Raw genomic sequence first — 22,026 nt, 5'->3', positions numbered from 1 at the left:
GTTGAGTGATGCTTTTTGAAATGATTGCCTTCTGATTTTAAGCAACTTTAGGAGTATTTTTGCACTAGAGCCCAGATTGCTAGTTTTGTATTTGTCTTCAGGATGCCACCCCAGCCAATTAACCCCAGCACAACAGTTGCACATAGTGCAGCATGGAGACTGTGAGTACGTGGTTTTCTGAACCTGAATCACACAAGAGAACATAAAGCTGCTGAAAACCCAAAAAACAATCTGCTTGATCCTGCCTTCCCTATCATTCCAGTGTCGAATCCTCCAAATTATACATCGTGGGTATTAGTGGATGGTTTGGATGAGCCTCTGTTCAAGATGGGCCGTACTGTTGTGGCATAGTTTCTAGTAGTCTAATTTCCTGCCTCCACTGCAATCTCTACTGTCAGGTAGCTTGGTTGGTAGTTGGCAGCAGATGGTATACTTGCCACTGCCTAACACTTTCAATCCTTTGTAGGGAGGGGGCATTGTTTTTAGTATAATTTATGTTGTGATATGATGCACCTTTCAGAGGGTGTATCTTAAACTGCTGTCAATCATTACTATCTCACCAAGGTGTGATGTATTGGTCCCATGACTTGTAGTCAGTCAGCAAGCAGCAGCAGTAGAGATTAGATGTACTATATACTTAGACTCCTAGTTAACTCTATCTATATATATATTACGCTCAAATAAAGAACCCACATTATTGTTTTGCCATTACTTGCATGTGATTGGTACATTTCTGTCAAAGAGAAGAAGAACATAACATGGCCGGGTGGCAGTATATTTTTTCAAGGGTTTGACTGAGCACCCTCAAACCCTTCACAACTAGCAGAAATTAAGAACTAGTGTGACAATGAAAGAACTATCAAAACTCAACATGTGTAAGTTATTCTGCAGCTCTGTGGGAATCCTACATACACCATCCCTTTGTTCTGGGATTGCATCCCTTCCAAACAGCAAGCATCGAGTTCTGATAAGATTGTCCAAATTTGGGAGAGCTTAAATAGTTAAAGTCCACTTGCTGCGAGTTTAAGCAGGAACAGAAATTAAACAGCAGACTCCAGGTGGTCTCACTTTAAGCAGAACACACACAGGAGAGAGTCCATTACTGTTAAAGTTAAATATTGCAGACTGGGCTAGAAGGAAGAACCCATCCAGTAACAGCTCTTAACAGTCAGAAGAAAATGTTAAAAATGCTTTTTTTTCGCTGTTTGCTTTCACCTTTGAAGCCCTGCAGCCATTTTCCCACCTAAATCACTGCTTTGTGGTTGGAGCTAAAGTAAATGGGAGACAGTGATGTAGTGGTAACATCACAGAGTTAGTAATCCAGCAACCTAGGCTAATGCCCTGGAGGCATGGATTCAAATCCCACCATGACAACTGGTGGAATTTAAATTCAATTTTTAAAAAATCAGGAATTGAATGCTAGTCTCAGTAATGGCGACATATGAACAAGGAGCAGGAGTATGCCATTTGGCCACTTGAGCCTGCTCTGCCATTTAATTAAATCATGGCTGATCTGATAGTAACCTCAAATCTGCATCCCACCTACCCCCAATAACCTATCACCCCCTTGCTTACCAAGAATCTATCCACCTCTGCCTTAAAAATGTTCAAAGACTTTGCTTCCACTGCCTTTTCAGGAAGAGAGTTCCAAAGACTCACAACCCTCTGAGAGGAAACATTTTGTCTCATCTCCACTTTAAATGGGTGACCCATTATTTCTAAACAGTGAACCTTAGTTCTAGATTCTCCCACAAGTGGAAACATCATCTCCATATCCACCCTGCCAAGACCCCTCAGGATCTCATATGGTTGAATCAAGTCACCTCTTACTCTTCTAAACTCCAGAGTGACCATGAAACTATCATTAATTATCATAAAAACCCATCTGGTTCACTAATGCCTTTTAGGGAAGGAAATCTGCGCTCCTTACCCGGTCTTCCCTACGTGTGACTCCAGACTCACAGCAATGTGGTTGACTTTTAACTGCCCTCTGAAATGGCCTAACAAGCTATTCAGTTCAAGGGCAATTAGGGATGGGCAACAAACGCTGGTCTTGCCAATGATGCCCACGTCCCATGAAAGAATAAAAGTAAAGGATCTCAGCAACTCCACAATTGCAGTCAAACAGTAACCTATGACCAGCTAAGGCAGTGGCCACTAAAGGTCCTGCAACTCAGAGCTACATTAACTCTAAAAGAGCTCCCCAGCATCACAGATGCCAGCCTTCAGCCAACTTGACACCACGTGATATCAAGGAATGGCTGAAAGTACGGAATACTGCAAAGGCTATGGGCTCTGACAATATTCTGGCAATGGTACTGAAGACTTGTGCTCCAGAACTTGCTGTGACCCTAGCCAAGCTGCTCCAGTACAGCTACAACACTAGCAACTACCTGGCAATGTGGAAAATTGCCCAGTTATGTCCCGTACACAAAAAGCAGGACAAATCCAAACCGACCAATTATTGTCCCATCAGTCTACTCTCGATCATTAGTAAAGTGGTGCAAGGGGTCATCAACAGTGCTATCAAGCAGCACTTGCTTAGAAATAACCTGCTCACTGACGGTCAGTTTAGATTCCGCTAGGATCACTCAGCTTCTGACCTCATTACAGCCTTGGTTCAAACATGGACAAAAGAGCTGAACTCCTGAGGTGAGAGTGACTGCCCTTGACATAAAGGCAGCATTTGACCGAGTGTGGCATCAAGGAGCCCTAGCAAAACTGGAATCAATAGGAATCAGGGGAAAAACTCTCTGCTGGTTTTAGTCATATCTAGCACAAAGGAAGATTGTTGTGGTTGTTGGAGATCAATCATCTCAGTTCCAGGACATCACTGCAGGAGTTCCTCAGGATAGTGTCCTAGGTCCAACTATCTTCAGCCACCTTCCTTCCATCATAAGGTCAGAAGTGGGGATGCTCGCTGATGATTGCACGGTGTTCAGCACCATTCACAACTACTCAGGTGCAGAAGCTGTCCATGTCCAAATGCAGCAAGACATGGACAATATCCAGGCTTGGGCTGACAAGTGGCAAGTAACATTCGTACCACACAAGTGCCAGGCAATGACCATTTCCAACAAGGGAGAATCTAACCATCGTCCCTTGACATTCAATGGCATTACATCGCTGAATCCCCCACTATCAACATCTTGGGTGTTATTATTGACCAGAAACTGAACTGGAATAGTCATACAAATACTGTGGCTACAAGAGCAGGCCAGAGGCATAGAAATTCTGTGGCGAGTAACTCATCTCCTGACTATGCAAAGCCTGCCCACCATCTACCAGGCACAAGTCAGGAGTGTGATAGAATACTCTCCATTTGCCTGGTTGAGTGCAGTCCCCACGATACTCAAGAAGCTTGACACCATCCAGGACATAGAAGCCCGCTTGACTGGCACCCCATCCACAAACATTCACTCTCTCCACCACTGACACACAGTGGCAGCAGTGTGTACCATCTACAAGATGCACTCAACTCACCAAAGCTCCTTAGGCAGCATCTTCCAAACCTATGACCACTACCATCTAGATGGACAAGGGCAGAAGATACATGGGAACACCACGAGCTAGAAGTTCCCCTCCAAGCCACACACCATTCTGACTTAGAAATATATCATCGTTCCTTCACTGTCACTGGGTCAAAATCCTGGAACTCCCTTCATAACACCACTGTAGGTGCACCTACACCACATGGACTGCAGCAGTTCAAGAAGGCAGCTCACCACCACCTTCTCAAGGACATTTAGGGATGGGCAATAAATACTGGCCTAGCCAGCGAAACCCACATCCTATGAATGAATTTTTAAAAAACAAGCATTAAAAATCCTGCATAATGTTAAAAGCTGACCACAAAATTTCCAAGGCATAGGAGATCCATTGCCTTCCAACTATCTGAATTATTTTGGCCTAACAACACGTAAAGCTGTGTTTTCTGGACCTTGATATTTCTGAACCGGATAAAAATGCAATTAAAATTAAAATTCTATAGGCAATGAAGCCTCCACAGACTGAACACGTCAGGTATGTCTGACGACCATCTCAAAAACCCAGATAGAATATGGTCAACACTAGAAGATCAATCACGAGTGAAGATGAACTTCAGGATACACTGTCTTATTCAATTCCTTAGGCAACAATCGACAGAGACCATTGATCAATTCATGAGTTGATGGAAAGGCAAAAGGCATCATTCGACTTCACGGCAGCAAAGTTCGCCGATAGAATATTTGAGCTTGTGATAGCATCTACCCCAAGGGAAGTGTTTCAAAAAGACGTCTAGGAGAAATACAAGTTTGCACCATGGAAGCACTATTACAAAGCAGACTCAAGTATGAAGCCAAACAAATGGACAGACAGAGTCTATAGGCTATTGATAATTGGTCCACAATCGACACGATAGTCAATGCAGGCAAGCGTAGTATGTAATGCGGGCAGTGCGGTGTCATACATGCACCCAGAAAACGCCCTGCTTTTAACAATGTTTGCAAGGCATGACCAGAAGACACAGGAAGCGCCAATGCAGAAAGCTAAGGCCAACACAAGTGGCTCAACATCATCAGAACCCACAACCAGAGGTCAGACAGGTACAGCATTCTGAACAACTAGAACATAACATAAGAACATAAGAAATAGGAGCAGGAGTAGGCCATTCAGCCCCGCAAGCCTGCCACGCCATTCAATAAGATCATGGCTGATCTGCACCAGGCCTCAACTCCTCTTTCATGCCAACTCCTCATTGCCCTCAACTCCCTGATATTTCAAAAATCTATCCAACTCCCCTTTAAATACTTTCAGTGACCTAACCTCCACAACTCTCTGGGGTAGAGAATTCCAGACATTTGCTACCCTTTGAGAACACATACCAAACAGGTCAAGACAAGATCCACAGAATGTCTGTACAGGCTACACGGTCAGATGATGAGGATGACGAGCACATTGACGTACAAAAGGAGCAGATATTCAATATGGCGAATGTCAGAGAATCCTTTGGAACAGTGGTACTGAGAGAAGCCTTTGCCTCTGTCCAGATTGTATGCCCACAGATGCATGGTCAGCATAATCTATATGCAAAACTAGAAACCACTGCAGGTGCAAACATCCTTCCACTTTGCACACAGAAATATATGTACCCACAGAAGTGGCCAGCAATAATTCAACCAAGCACTGCCAAACTCACCACATGCAATGGCTCAGAAATTTCATCCCTGGATCCATTACACTCAAGTGTTGCTACAAAAACTCACTATGATCACTCCAGATATTTTATGTTCTGGACACCATGGGTCCAGCGCTCACATGCTTATTGGCATGCCAGGTTACTATCCACAGTGCCCATGACTTGCTGATGAATACAACAGAACACAAGAACACCCTGATCACATTAGTAGCCAACCTAACACCGCTCTACCTGTACAGATTCTATAGGAATTGGAAGTTTCAAGGCCGATGCAGCATTGTATATGCGTGTAGATACTACTCCAGTCATCAGTCCGTCACGTAAGCGTAGCATTCACATCCAGAATAAGGTGAAAGCCGAAGTGGATAAAACGGAGTGAGATGGCAAAGTCCAAAAGGTCCAGCACCACACAGGTTGGTGTAGCTCCATCATGAGCGTCATCAAGAAAGATGGTTCTGTATGCTTTTGTTTAGACCCAAGGTGACTGAACATGGCTCTAAAACGATGCCCTCACATAAGTTCCCACACTTGAGAAGCTGAATCCAAGTTTGCAAATGCAAAATTCTTCCCTAAACTCGACGGTAAGAATGGCTACAGGTTGGTGCACCTAGAGAAGACATCCCAGGAGCTAGTGATGTTCTGTACTCCCTTTGAGAGATTCTGTTTTCAAAGGTTCCCATTTGGGCTTTCCATAAGCCAAGACATTTTCCAACAGCATATGGACAGGATCACGTGCACAATCCCAGGATACAAATGCCTTGCAGAGGACATTGAGGTTCCATTGGCACAAGAAAACAGGAGCACGATCAAAACTTGCACCTTCTGATGGGGGCTGCATGCAGAAAAGGTCTCATATTTAATAGTCAGAAATGCAACATCAACACAACACAGATCAACTTTTTCAGATCCATCTATTCTGATACAGGCATCCATCCTGACCCGAGCAAGCTAGAAGGTGTCAGTGCAATCTCTACTCCACGAGACAAAAATGATCTGCAACGGTTTGTTTAATTCCCTTCCCCCCTATGTACCTAATTTTGCCTAGAAAGCCTCTTCACTTTGCGAACTTCTGAAACAAGAAATACTTTCTGTTTGGCAGGAGAACCATCAGTTTTTAGTGACCTTCAAAATTCATTAACTGAAGGAACGTCAGCTCTTCAGTTTTACGGCCCGACTGATGAGACTGCGTTTGTGGTCGATGCATCCCAAAAAGGACTTGGAGTGCGTCTTCTCCAGTAAGGGATGCCTATTGTTTTTGCCTCCAAGAGTTTGTCCACTGCCCAGGCTAATTATTCAAATATAGAACGTGACACCTTGGCACTGGTAGTTGGCATCCAGTGGTTTCACATCTAATTTGAAAAGAAGTTCATTGTGGAAACCAACCATAAGCCACTTAAAATTACCTGGCACGAAACCCTAATTTGAGCACCACCAAGATTACAGCGCTTACTAGCCATAATACAAGGCTACGCTGCCAGCTGGGTAATTCCATGGTCGCATTCGACACTCTCAGCCATCTCCCTAGATCTCCAAGTAGATCCTGTGAACATTGTAACAGAAAATGTTCTGCACGTTGACCTTATTCATTTTTGCCAATCTAAGTGCTAATTGCTGCAATTGGAATTATCCAATGATGCTGTGCTACAGCAACTCTGGAAAGCAGTGACTGACGGATGACAAGAGTCCTTCCAGGACGTTCCAGTGCTGTCAGACCATTTTAAACCTGTAGAGATGAACTTGTAATAACTCAGGGAGTCATCTTTAAGGGAAAGCAAGTCATGATATCCTTCAACAGATGCACCATGCACACATGGGAATTGATCAAACCAGAAATTTGGCTAGAGAGATGGTATATTGGCCTGGAATCTACCAAGACATCAAAAAAGCCGTGAGGGACTGTGAAACATGTCAAACCTTCATGCCTAGCAACCAGAAAGAACCACTATTGCCTCACGATGCACCTACACATCCATGGACCAGACTCACAACTGACCTCTTCAGTGTCCATGGAGATGATTTCTTGATGATAACAGTTACTTCTCCAAATTTTCCATTATCCATCAATTACATGATGCATCTAGTACGACCATCACAGACACATTGGGCTGAATCTTCAGGTCGGCGTGTGGGGTTGGGCCCTACACGCCGGCGCGTAAAATGACGCGCAGTGGCGTTGGGCGTGTGTCCCAATGTCATTGCGTGCCATCGTGATATTTCATTCAGCAGGCGTACGCTGGAGTTGGCTGCGTGCCCGCTGAATGTTAACGGCCTATTAAGGCCTATTAAGAAAGTAATTAAACTAGTTAAGAACCTTAAGGTTGGCGGGCAGCCGAAATGGCCAAGCGGCCTTCACGTTTTTCAGGAAACCTCATCCACAGGCGGAAGAGGTTTCCTGAAGCTTTTATAAAATTAATTATTTAATTTTCCCACCTTTACAAACATATCCCAACTTATGTGACACAGTCACATGAGGAGACATGTTTAAATAAAGTTTTACATCATTTATTGAAGTTTTTTTATTGTCTGTTCAATCTCCCTGAGACAGCTCCGTGCCTCAGGGAGATTGCTGTGCTCGCAGGCCCCGACTCTCCCTCCTCTCCCCGCCCACACAGGTGGTGCTGAGCGCTACTGGCCTCGTGTTACGCTGAGTGGCCTGCCTGCATAAAATGGTGGCACAAAGCCAATCACGGGCGGTGACCGGCCCCACTCCCGCCCAGCCCGCCTGCCATAGGAAAACTTCAGGCAATTAAGTTTAATCTTCAGTCTCTTCGGGGCACCACAGGAGGCTGTTTCCAACAACGGACCCGAATACATTAAGGCAATGTGTGAGAAGTGGGGAGTCAACCATATCACTTCACCACATTACCCCAGATCTGATGGAACGGTGGAACATATGGCTTGAACTGTAAAATTCCTAACCATGAACTGCCATGAACCAAAACATGATCTATGTGGGACTATGTTGAAGGAATTTCTTCTCTCAGAGCGTAGCTCATGTTGTATGTTGGTTAGTTTAGCTTCAGAATGATTACAGAGATATTGGTATGTCCAAACAATAACTGGTTTATTATATACAACTGAACTATGCACAGCTCCTCATGACTAAGTGTCACACTGCTGAAGCCATGAACATTCTGCCTCTTGACTCCTCGTCACGTGTTCTCTTACATCATCGTTATGGGAGGTCCTATTTACACAGTCCCACACATTAACCCTTACAGACTCTAATACAGTTCGTCTTTGGAATTCTGTCCCCCAGTGAGCCATGGAGGCTGGGTCATTGAATACATTCAAGGCTGAGTTAGACAGATTTTTGATTGGCAAGGGAGTCAAGGGTTAAGGGAGATGAGCATGAAAGTGAAATTAATCTTAGGTCATCCTTCTCAACCTCAGCCCTCGCCTGAGGTGTGGTGACCCTCGGGTTAAACTCGCCACCAGTCGTCTCTCTCTAGTGAGAGAGCAGCCTATGGTCCTCTGGGACTACGGCGAATTTCAGATTGACTGGCAGAGCAGGCTCGTGGAGCCACATGGCCTACTCCAGCTCCTACATTTTATGTTCTTATATTCAAAGAGCATGCTGAGGCAGCAATAGGCTCTACTTCTAAAGGTGAGAGATGAGAAAGCCAGAGGAATGGAATATTTGGAAGGGCATGAAGAGCGGAAGGAAACCTGTGCATTGAGGTGGGGTAAGATCATGTAGGGATTTGCAAATGAGAATGCCAACTTTAAATTTAATGCAGCATGAGATGGGCAGCTAGTGTAGATCAGAGAGGACAAGGAAGGTGGAGTAAGGAGATAATTGAAATAGTCAAGTAGAGATGACAAAGGCATTGATCAGGGTTTCACCAACAGAGAGGCTTTGGTGTAGACAATCGTGTCACTGTTGCAGGGTTGGAAGTAATTGATCTTAAACAAAAACAGAAAATGCTGGAAAAACTCAGCAGGTCTAACAGCACCTGTGGAGTTAATGTTTCAAGTCCATATGATTCTTCTTTAGAGTAATTGGCCTTGATCTATTTTAGTGATGTTGAGTGAGTGATAAATATTGTCCGGGTCAGAGGGGAGAATTCCCCTGCTCCTCTTTGAAGTAGTGCAATTGGATCTCTTACATCCACCTGAGAGGGCAGGCCTGACCTAGTTTCCTGTCTAGTCTGAAAGTACTTTAGAATGGTCGGTGGTGTTGTAAAGTAGAAGTTCAAATCGCAGTTTAGTAAACTAATTTTTCTTCGACTTTACTGATCCATCCGTATTCACATTAGTATCTCCCCCAGTCCTAACAGAAATATCAGCATCTTTTGCTCAGCTGATCATTTATTAATTTTCTCCAGTTTTGCACATTCCACTAGTCACTCTCTACATTAAACAAAAAACAAAAAGCAGCAATGAGCTTACATTCCCTGTGAGCATTCCCTCCATTTAAAATGCACAAAATCCTACCACAATTTCATGTCACTGTTGTTATCCCCCGACTTCCCGGTCATTTAGTTTTGTAAAAGGGAATGATTTGTTTACAGTAGAATTATCAACCATATCCCTGTTATCTTCAGCTGCTCGAATTATCAAGATACCACAACTTTCAGTGGGAAGTGCGAACAGCTCAAATTTATATGGACTGGGTTCTATCATACACACAGATACAGAAAAAGTTACCAGAATTAGTTCGAGGCTGTTTGGGCATGTGCATGTTCTGGGCAGAGGAACACAAAACTGGCAATTTTTTTTTTTAGATTTCATGGACTGGCTTAGGATTTTGTAACACAGAAAACAGAGGAAAACCTCTCCAGTATATTTGAAAGATTAAATTCCCTGGATCAGCATTCTGTTAAAAGCTCCCACTCACCCAGCGTATGTCCCTTTCCAAGTTTAATGTTAAGAGGGAGGCTTTACAAAGAGCATGTCTGACAGTTAAAGATCCACTCTGTGCCCTAACAACGTCCAGATTTGATTGACGCAGCAGCCTGAAAGGGCTCTTCAGAAGGGTCAGATGGACTTGAAATGTTAGCTCTGTTTCTCTCTCCACAGATGCTGCCTGACCTGCTGAGTTTTTCCAGCATTTTCTGTTTATGTCTGAACGGGCTGATCGGCGCTCGGACCCAGAGGAGGCTAATTTGTTGCCCAGGCCCCAACTCCTGTCAGTGTTGCTAATTCTTGCTTTTTCTCATCATTGGGAACTTTGTGGACATCCGACATTTACTGACCTAAAACACTCCAGCTAACCTTGCAGTTCCCCCACTCTTCCTCTCCCTCCCCTTTGCTCCAGCCCAAGCTCGCAAACTGCATAATGGTTTGTTTTAGTGTCTTGAGAGGGGGAACCTGCCAGGAGACTTTTTTTTTTGTGTAACAGCCGAGCAGACAGCTTAACATCTCAGCTGAAAGGCAACAGTTCAGCACTCACTCATCATTTTGGGGCCCCCTGTCACAGCACGGTGTGTTTCATTGTAAACCTGCCTGCCAAAAATAATGTTAAAAAACTGTTTAATTCCTCAGCATTAACATCCTTCATCTTCAATTCATGCAAAACCACATGGAATTAATCCTTATTTGGTGGGCCATCAAATAATATGTGATTTAGGTAAACTGTAAGTTGAAGACAGGTACTGTTTTATGAAGCTCCAGTATTAGAATCCAGGATATTGCCAGCTGATTGTAAATGGAAATGTAAAGGCTTGAGAACTACACAAATTAAATACTGGTGATTGATGGTTTGAATTTGACTTGCCCTTCCAACAGCCAATAGATTTTTGTGAGAATGTGCAGGCACAGATCTTGCACAGCCTTGTTGGCTGGCCTGTGTTAACAATGAGAAAGTATTCTGTCCAAGGAGATTGATGGCGAATGGAGCAGGCAGTTTATTAAACACGGTATAACACACTGTATTCTGAGTCAGCATGGTAAGCATGTTCAAGGGCATGTATCAGCAGGCCCCGGAACTGAAGGAATACAGCCAACTGATAGGAAATGGTGTTTTGGTAATAAAAGCATTAATATTGCAATCCATCACATCCCTCCCCAATGTCTCAAAAGCAATTCACATGTAATAAACTACTTAAATATCCAGTGACTTATTATGTAGGCCAGGAGTTTCAAACATTTTCGGGAGAGGGCCCTTTTTAATGAATGACAGAGACTCCCCCCATCAAAATTATAATCCTCTGTAGTGCTGCGTATAAGGAGGATTTTAATATGTTTTTTTCAGAAAACAGGTATTTACTTTTGAGCCACTCTCAGTGCTCCTCCATGAACACTCCCTTCCTAAGTTAACGGCCATGCCACTCTGCACTGCATATGTGGTGGCTGCACTCTAGTCCTTCCGAGTCCACCTCTGGCCACCGTTCTCTTGCTTACTCTTGACCACAGCGCCTTCACCTTACCACCAACCATGGTGTCCTGGACAGTTGCTCAGCCGTAAGACCAGCCTTGTTCAGTAAGCGCTTTCACATTCACAAACCTCCTGGAAAGTTTCTACAGACCCCAAGGAATCTGTGGACCCCAGTTTGGAACCCATTCATGCAGGCAAATGTAGCAGTCATTTTGCACCCTGCAGGATGCCACAAACAACAAAAGAGATTCTTACTGGCCAATTAATTTGTTTTGGATGATGTTGGTCAGGCCATTGGGAATGCTCCCTGCTCCTCTTTGAATAGTTCTATGGCACCTCACTGTAACATCCCAACCTTTGACATGATCAGAACAGAGAATTATGTTACTCCTAGCCTGGAGAATTGTTCGAGAAATAGGGTGGAATTCCATTATGTATTTCAAGCTTTTGAGACTGAGAACACTTTCAGTTACAACCTAGAATGAGCCAATTGCAATTATTTAGATGTTGCACATCTATGTTTCGTGCCTGATAATAAATGCAGGAAGAAGCACTCATGGTGTTTTCATAGATCTCATACAGCACAGGGTGAGGATAATGTTCTGGTCTCTCCAGTCTGATGTGGGTCTGGTTGAATGTCCTAATGTACTGGAATGCAGTCTCTTTGGGTATAAGTTATTATTTTTTTTTATTTCACGGGGTGTGGATGTCGCTGGCTAGGCCAGCATTTATTGCCCATCCCTAATTGCCCTTGAGAAGGTGGTGGTGAGCTGCCTTCTTGAACCGCTGCAGTCCATGTGGTGTAGGTACACCCACAGTACTGTTAATTGACTTGTTTTTAGTGGTTTGATACAACTGAGTGGCTTGGTAGGCCATTTCAGAGGGCATTTAAGAGTCAACCACATTGCTGTGGGTTTGGAGTCACGTGTAGGCCAGACCAGGTAAGGGCAGCAGATTTCCTCCCCCAAAGGACATTAGTAAACCCAGTTTCCAGAGCATTGCCCTGGGACCGTGGATTACCAGTCCAGTGACAATACCACTACACCACCGCCTCCCAAATTTGCACACATAGAGCAATGAAGGATGGCAGGTAAAGGTACCAATCCTGCATTCTACATAATTTGAATCCCCTCCCCCCCTCCCTTTTATGTTTGATCACTTTATAGGGTTATGAGCAATACATATGGTAAATCCAAGACACAACCAGGATCAATGGGATCTGAGACCTTCAGTCAGTGTCTAAATAGTTGTTGACATCAGTAACTTCTAATGTAGTAGATTCAACTCTCACTTTTTATTTAAATTAGTTGGAATGGAAAATAAAATTAGCACCAAGAATGGATAGATTGATTTGCATATTATGCATTCCTTAGTTCAGTGACCATGGACCTGAATTTGTGTTCTTGGCTAAGGTATAAGTAGGCTGGATCCTCCGTTAAGGCAGTAGAAATTGGTGTGGAACCTGGATCTGTTCTGATCTTACCTTTATAATGTATTTTAGTGAGGAGGCTTGGATGAATCCTCTGCCCCCATACTGTCGAAGTGATGTATCTGGGAAGGATCTCTGACTACCCTAAGAATTCCGCCCATCTTATCCTGTGGGGATCTCAGTGGAACTAAAAATGAATGAAAATAAATGCTTTATTAGGCCTTACAGCCCTCCTTTTCTGGTTTGGATTTGCATGGGGCTGCTTCAGTTTTCTGGGCTTCTAACTAGATGGTCACATTGTTGTTCCCTTCCAGGCAACTACAGCCCACAGTGCCCATGCAGATATCCCAATTCCTGGGATTTAGGACAGCACCTGCGTCATAATATGTTTGTTGGCAGATCTCTGTTTTGTCAAACTTCCACTGGTTTGTAGCAGCAGTTAGAATTATGCTCTCCAACATTTTGTGGTAAATGTCATCAGGCGTGAAAATCCTATTTTAAACCCATTTGGAAGAAAACTCCCCAAAAAAATCTTCATCACAATGTATATGGAATAGCGTCATTTGGACTGAAACCCCAAACTGATGCTGGAGTGGTACCTATTATCCCAATTCTACTCTGCTGGTGACGAGTTTGAGACAGAAAATTGTTTTTTTATAAATCTTTCTTTGAAACAGAAGAGCATTGAACTTCATTTAAAGCGCAAGTTTGACTTCCGGGTTGATTTGATAGTTGAATTGGACTGCCATCTATAGGTGGAATAGTTTTATTGTCTCCTGTAGTGCTCTGGCACTGCTTCTTTTGCCTTTGGCTGTCAGGCTTCCTTTGTGTGACAATAGGTGAAGTCTACTTATGCATTTTGTGGTTATGGTTGTTTTCACTCACTGAAATGGATATAATCCCATCTGGGATGCAAAAAAATAAGCTCATAAAGATTTAGCAGACTCAAGCCTTGCTAAAGGCCAGAATTCATAATTTCATCTTTTGGTAAGAGTTCAGTGCCCTCCTGCACAATGGGAAAGAACTTCTAAGAATCATTAACTCCCTGCAATAAGTCTAGGATTAGTAGAACCAGTTCTAACCTTCAGTGATTGCCTGTTTTTTCTACTGTCAAAAAAGTAAAGCTTGAAGCACACTTAATAGGAAGCTTTTGACTGTCTGCAAAGTGAAATAGTGCCAAAGGATATGTGTTTGGAAGTATATAAATCCTTTCAGTCCCTTTGCCCATCCATTCAGATCAGACGTCTCAGTCAAAACAAGTAACTAACGTGTTTCAACACATTGATGTATTGGCTTGACTGTGAGAGCCTGTAGCATATTGCATAAATAATGATTGACATTCGCTTCATTTTTTAAAACTTACTTTAGAAAGAATTAACAAAAAAATTGTACCAAGGGTAAGAGATTGCAGTTATTTGCAACATTAGACAAACTGGGGTTGTTTTCCTTAGAGCAGAGAGATTAATAGGAGGTTAAATAGAGGTATTCAAAATCATGAGAGATTTTGATTAAGTAAATAGGGGAAAAGCATTTCCCCTCGCAGGAAGGTCAGTAATCACAGATTTAAGGTGATTAGTACATGAACTAGTGGGAACTTTAGGAGAATATGTTTTACACTGTGATTTGTTATGGCCTGGAATATGCTAATTGAAAGTGTGGTGAATCGGATTGAATAGTAATTTTCAAACAGGAATTGGCTAAATATGTGAAGGGGAAAATAATGCAGGGCTTTGGGGGAACTGCAAGGAAATGGTACTAATTGGACAGCTCTTTCAATGAGCTGGTGCAAGCACGATGGGCCAAATAGCCTCCATCTGTGCTCTGTGATTCTATGAAAAGCATCTCCTGGTGTCACTCCTTTGGTCCAGTACCCGTTGATAGCTACTCTGTGGTAGCACTGTTACACTTTACACTTTACATCATGATTGGTATTAGTTATTTAATTAAAGTTAAGGTCATATTTACACATAACATTAAGCAAAGATGAAAGGTCAATGGTGAGTAAATACAGCAGCTTCTCAATATGTACACAGATTGAAATCAAACACAGGACAGGATGTAGATTATGTCAGTGGGAGGGAGTGAATTATTAATTACGAGGAAATTGTAAACTTGAAAAATGGATGACATAAATGGAAAGAGTAGAGTGGACACAGCTTTCATTGCATTTGGCAATTTCCAGACTTTTCATTAGCAGTGCCTCTCCATAACTAGAATGCAAGTTTAATGGCTATGTTCACTGACCTAGATTGGCTCCCAGTGTGGCAGCACCTCAATTTTAAAATCCTTGTTTTTCAAATCCTCTGCAGCCTTGCCCCTGCCCAGCTCTGTAACCTTCCCCAACTCTTTCAGACATCTGTGCTCCTCCAACACTGGCAGCAGATTGATAACAATCTTGTGAAGCTCCTTGTTACTTTAATGATGTTATATAAGCGGAAGTTGTTGTTGTAGGAGGTGTTTGTCAGATACATCATGCAGCTGTGACAATATGCACAAGCCATAAATTAAACAATTATCATAGAACACCTATGGGGGGAAAAAAAGGAGATTGGCACAATGTTTTTGTTTACTGCTCAATCTCGTATGTTTGTTCTGTGTTATCCAGTAAAACAGTTGAATTGACATGCATTTTTCAAATTATTGTATAATGGATGGGATGGAGAAGCAATTTAACTGGAATTTCAAATCCATGGCTATCTTTTAACAGAAAGCCATTGGTGGCAACCCTTTAGATGCTCCCTCAATAGCTGTTTGCCATTACCTTGTTCCCCATAGAATTAGAGAACTTGTGGTTTACAGCAGTAGAAAGGCTGTACCTCAAGGTCAAGGTTTTTCAATTCTTCATAAGTTTTAGCAGCAATGAACAATTTTGTACTTTTAGCATTTGCTACAGTGTTCTGTAATTTTGTTCCTTGATAGCTATGAAGAAATTCTATACCTGAAGGTGTTCTGTTTGAATAGAAATAAAACATTGTATATTTTTCATTATTTTTGTATTATAGTCATTTCACAATTACTGACATTTCAGAATCATGAACACTCTTATAATCCCAAGATGCCAAGGCAACAAAAAATCTATGGTAATTGTGGTTCTGTTGGTGAGATACGCCTTGGGAGATATGTTGCCCGAGTAACGCAATGTTGTATTAAAAATTTCAGCAGGCACGAGCAATGTCCGTTACTGAGCAGATTTGAATGATAACAGCACACAAAATAACCAGTCTCACCATCCCATTAGAACTGAATATACCTGAATATCTTCAAGACTGTGGCTATGCAGAGCAGCAGGACTCTTTACTCAGATGGTCAGCGATAAACACAGACTCAGGCCCTGGGAGCAAGGCAGCTACAATCCATGAATGATGAAATATGGAGTTGGTGCGAGAGAGAGAAGAGCAATGGAGATATCGGGATGGCCATGCTGTGCATGTGGCCTTTTAATCAGGCCTTAACTTGTTGAGCTTGACTTCAAGGGGCATTAACTGGTTTGCTCCTCTCTGCAAAGAGTTGGGGTAAGGTATATCCAGGATCAAAGCTGCTAGATTTGAATTGGGGAGAGTGGGATTAGAAGGTATCATCTACATGTTTGTGCGTTAGGCTGTAAATTTTGGAAGATAAATTGAATTCATTTTAGGAATGTGTATGAATGAGGAACTGTCATAGCTGTTGTATGCCACAGGAGCTATTCTCAGTTGGATGTGATTGATTAAGTCACAGAAAGGAACACAAGTCCGAAATGATGCTGCAAAGATGGCTCTGCAATGCAGTTGAGTCCTTGCGACATGGCTCTGGGATGGATTCATTGAAGGGACAGTGGAATCTAGTCCTCCGATATGATTAAGGAAAAGCACATCCTGAATCGAAGTTGGCCAGGGTAGGCTGACACCACTTCAGATTCTAATTGTAATCCTTTGAAGGAAAGCCAGCGAGCAGAATGCCATTTTTTGGCAACTCCTCTAACTGGGGGTGTGGCAACTAGCATGCCAATGCATGGTTTAAAATTTCGCAGGAGTTTCAGATTTGGCTGCAGATCTGAAGCCTTCCTTCTGAAGGAATGTCTGCAGGAGTCTCACAGTGCCTTCAGGCTACCCAACACAGTTTTTGGAACACCCTACCAACCGAGGTCAGGCAAAAGAGGAAGGCCCTGTTTGTGAAGGTGACCTGAGTAGCAATACACTCGGTGGCAGAGGAAGCAGTTGGTGAAGGCTATTCGTGCCACACTTCATGCATGGTAACAGTGCTGGAAAAAAGGTTAGTGGTCAGGTGAGGCAAGATAAGTGGGGCTAGCCATATATTTTAAGAATGCACTGTGCTAAGCAAGTCTGCTGCTGCCCCTGAACTCTACTAGCATTGTATAAAGTACTTGAATTGTCTACAATCATTGCCCAGGAAGCAGCATGATGGCCCAAACCTTCACCTGGAAGTGTTCTTAATTCACAGCAGTATAAAAATCACCCTATGAAAAGCCTCACATGGAATCTATTTGCTTGATGCATGTACCCACATACACACCCATTATGGGCCACATGCTGACAACGGTGTTTTAACCTCATCTCATGGTGACCAAAGACAATTATTACTCTTTTGGATTTTCACTGGAGCTTATGAATTCCTCAGTGATACTCCCATAACTATTATCAGCTGAATAGCTGAGAGAAGATTCCTGAAACAGCATTTTCACTGGGATGAAAAGAAACTGCAGTAATCATTCATGATTTCTTAATCATAATTTCACATTGTTAGAAGTGCGGGGGAACGGGGTTGAATACTTAATATTAAATCTGATTCCACCCACATATTGGTCTATTCTGGCACAGTATCTAATGCAGTATTTTCTTGCAATAGCACAATAGACTGTGTTGAAACCTTTGATCTTATGCTCATTGTCAGTAAGACAGGAGACATGTGGAAAGCTTTTTTACTTCTTATTGTTGTTTTCTTTTGATTGTAATTTTAAGACTGAGCTGCATTAAATCAAGTTCAGAAGAACTTAAGGCCTGTGTTAATAAAAAACAATGCCAAACAATCATACAGAGTTACACCTCTTGCACTGACGGTAATAATCAAAAGATTTGTCTTATTTTTTTGTTATAACTTTGTAAGATGAAATTAAGCTCACAGTGTTATCCTCAACAATTCATATCTAGAATGACTTTGGTAAAATAACTGTTCCTCAATCTACACTGATTTTGGGAGCTTCAATAAAAACTTACTCCACTCCCCTGTTGAACCATATCAAGGGCCCAAACTCATTCTGTCAACTGTTTTATTTGTCTTTTTCACAACTCATTGTGTCCGTGATGCAAGGCAAATCTGAAATGGGTCAGCCACTTTTTGCATCTTTCTGACTGCAGGAACAGTTCATAGTGATTTGAAAGAAAGGAGGACTTCCGTTTGTGTAGCACCATTAGAGACTTCAGGACAACCCAGAACGCTTTACAGCCGATGAAGCAATTAGTATAGTCACTTGTAATGGAAGGAACACGGATGTCAATCTACACACAGCAAGCTTTGGCAGCAAGTAATGAAATAAGTGATTGGATGATCTATCTTCGTGGCCTTGGCTGAGGGATCGATATTGACCAGGGATACCAGGGCGAACCTGCTCTCCTTCAAAATAATCAAATGGCATCTTCTACATCCCACTGAGAGAGCAGATGGAGCCTCAGTTTAACATCTCATCTGAAAGATTTGGGATTGATCAATCTAAAATTTACCAGTCTAGCATGTAGATTCTACATTGTTAGCAATACAGTTTCATCAAGGGAAAATACAAATTGGAAAAATGGTGCCAGAGTTAAAGCTATTTAAGGGTGCATTGGATTCACCTCTGAGACCTGTGTTTGAAAGGTCAGGGTGAAATCTTCCTCTCTCCTAGCCATTAGATTTCTTAAGGAAAGGAGTTTTCACCCAGTTATTAGTGGGTGTGGACTCAATAGCGCAAAGCCTTAGTACAGTCTGGCACTTGGGCTGTAATGTTACACAGCTGTATTTTTCATACAGATGTGCAAAGCCTATACCAGCTCTAGTGCTATGAAACTAACCTTCTGTCTAATTGAACTGAAGTAATTTACTCTTTGTCTTACAATGTATGGTCTAGGGGCACTCAATAAGTAAGCATCTTGGGTAAATGTTTTAACTTGTCACCTGGACATAGAAATAGAGCTGTGAACAAGCTGCTCATGATGTCAAATTAATGGAATTGATAACCACTATGGATAAACCCTGAAATCTATAATTCATGAAAATACCTTAGAGTTCAACATTGATATTAAAAGACCTTGAAACACCCAGCCGCATAATTATTTTGCAAGATTTGTGTTTAGTGTGATTTGTTCCATTCCTGTGTGTTGTTGTTATGTAAAGGAAAGGCCAATTCACAACCCCAGTTTTATACTTGGTCAGTGAGTAAAAGATCTAGCCTGTTGACTGAATGTGAAAATTCTTTGTTAACGGAGAGTATGAGTTTTCTTCATATTGTATATTGGAGAACACCAAAATGAATCACAACTATAGCTCAGCAACAGTTAAGCAACTCAACCAAACATCGCAGACAATGTGCAGTGAAACCTGAGGGAGGATTGTGGGGCACAGGATCTGAATAAAGCCTTGGTATTTGTGTACCATTTCATTGCAGCGAAGTAATAGCCTCAGGAGGGATATTGCAGTTATGTACTGTTGTGTAGCAGAAAAAAAGCTCTTGCTGGCAGTCACACTGTTCATGTTATTCCCAAGTTCTGTAATAATGTGCAGCCCTGGTGTTAACATCTCTGATACGCAGCAGCCTCTAGGAGAACACACTGCTCTTGCTGCTTCATTAATGAAGGTAACATATAGAAGACCCTCATTGTAAAACACTTTTTAATAGAACAAGGTTGCTGCATGGTGTTATGGTGAGGGGAGAGGCACTGCAGTTTCTCTGCGATTTTGGATGAATGCAAAATGATAGTAGACGTGTCTATGTGCTTTGAACTGCAAAGAGAAAATCTTTGTCATTGATCTTTGCTATTTAGATTAGAAGGGGAACTCACACTTAATGAGACTCTATCCGTTTTCCTACTTTTTTGTTCAAAATTATTGAAGCTTACGTTGAAAGTGAGAGAAAATTAAAAGCGTATTATCTCAGTCATGCATGGATTCTTTAATTAGTTTTCCCTGACCTATTCCAAACTTACAATTATCCATATTTTTATTACGGTAATCTATAGCCTTACAGACCTGCTTGTTATGCCCAGTGAAGGCATGTCCTATTCATAACTTAAAACATCACTGTGTTCATATGGAAGCTTCTGGAACTGTCCTTTACTTTTTAAGAAAATGGACACACATAAAGTGGCTGAGATGGCTATCAAGGGTCAAGTGACTGTTGCAACTTCAGCACAAACTATCTGCAGCTTATAAAACATTCCTAATTGAATCACCCTGGGTGGAGGCCTCCCCCTGGAATGGACACATCAAGACGAATACTATCTGTGGAATTTACACTTGCTATTGTTTGGGTTGGATTTAACCAAAATATTAGTCCAAACGCCATGTCTCTGAGTTGGAACCCCAACAATGAGGGCTGGGCGGAAACCAATTTATCCTTAGTAAGTGTGAAGAACTCATCCATTATCTCCATTGTATAGCAATGGCTTTCAGCTTTAAGCCATTCCACGTGGGCAAAACTAGTATTGGTCATGTGACTGAAACCGGCTAGAGATAATGAGTTTTTATCTGAGGACACAGAAAGACCTGGGCAGTCTGCAGCGGACACCACAAGAAGCAACAGCTGCAGGAAAAGGCTATGCCATCTTTGTCTTTAAGCATTTGGGGGCTGTAAATTCTTAGTAAAGCCTCACAGCCTGATTTCTAAATCCAAGTCCACCTGTAAAGAAATTGGACCTCCTGATACGAAAACCACAAAAGCCTAGCCTTTGTAACCTGCTGAACTTTCACCTCCTCCAGGGAATCCTGCGATAATCCTGATATCCAACTTGAGCTATTTGAACTCCTCCAAGCTACAATTCAAGAATGGAAAAGACCCCTTTCTTTACCAGGCCTACAACAACTGTTTTCCTACAATGGAAGACACATGAACGATGAACTATTCTTTTGTTTACACCTTGTAAAAGTACACTATTCATTCTAACTGTATTTTGTTCTCAAGCATGTCTGTGTATGTGTGTGAATGCATGAATGAATAATCTTAGTTATTTAGACCATAAAAGCTTGCTGTTGTTATTTTAGTTGACCACACACTCACACATTTTCAAACCAACACATCTTCCTCCCCAAAAACCACACTGACTACAGGCAGTAAGGGAAAGGGTTAAATGTACGGTTTCCATTCACTCCCAACCTTGTCAGTAATATGCTGAGAAAGACTAAATCAAGTGCAAGGGGGTCCCAGTTAGATTGGCCAAAGTGACATTGAAATGAGCCATCAGAGCGTTCAGCAAGAGACAATGTTTAATTGTTCCCTGCAGCTTGATTGACAGGGCATAGCTTAAGATATGTTGGTACTTCATCCGCGTTCAGCCAAGTGGGAGAAGCGTGATTGGACCTGAAGTGTCAGTGTAACAACTTAGATCATCATAGCTGGGCAAGTCAAGTCCTGAGGAAAGGGGCTGGTTTATTCATTCTTCTCTGAAGATTAATGCAACCTTTGCAATAGAAATTAAGTATATTGGGCTTCTGAGGCTTGACTCATAGGTAAGTTACAGTAAATCCGATCTTCAGTGCCTAAAGACTAGAGGGAGCCTCGTACATAGTTCAGATGTTTTATTGCAGTTATAAAATAAGTCACAATACCTAACGTAAAAAGTTAAAATACAAAGGTAATACTTATACCATTGTAAAATAAGAGTGATACAACCTGTCAACCATCATAAGATTTTGAGGTGATTGATCTTGAATGGCACTGTGGTAACACTGAGTGTTTCCAATTCTGCTCAAGAATTTTCTAACTTTATATGCTTATACCTATCTTGTATACATTAAATCACTCATTATATTCTGGGAAGTTGGGCATGCTTTTGTGCCTGGATGTCAATACATTTCAATATTTCTTCAAGTTGAGAAGCATCCTAATCATTCCAATATAGGTAGAGATGGACA

The 22,026-nt window shown here is 42.1% G+C and overlaps 1 protein-coding gene across 1 annotated transcript in view; it reads left to right on the top strand.

The window, feature by feature from the left end:
• Positions 1-22,026, top strand: part of brinp1 (bone morphogenetic protein/retinoic acid inducible neural-specific 1) — a 370,433-nt gene that overhangs the window by 284,690 nt on the left and 63,717 nt on the right. The window lies entirely within an intron of this gene.

This window comes from Cetorhinus maximus, chromosome 10 (genome assembly GCF_964194155.1).
Source record: "Cetorhinus maximus chromosome 10, sCetMax3.hap1.1, whole genome shotgun sequence".
In the NCBI taxonomy this organism is placed as follows: domain Eukaryota; kingdom Metazoa; phylum Chordata; class Chondrichthyes; order Lamniformes; family Cetorhinidae; genus Cetorhinus; species Cetorhinus maximus.
The sequence above is the reverse complement of the archived record's forward strand: the minus strand, read 5'-3'. Positions and strand labels throughout refer to the sequence as shown.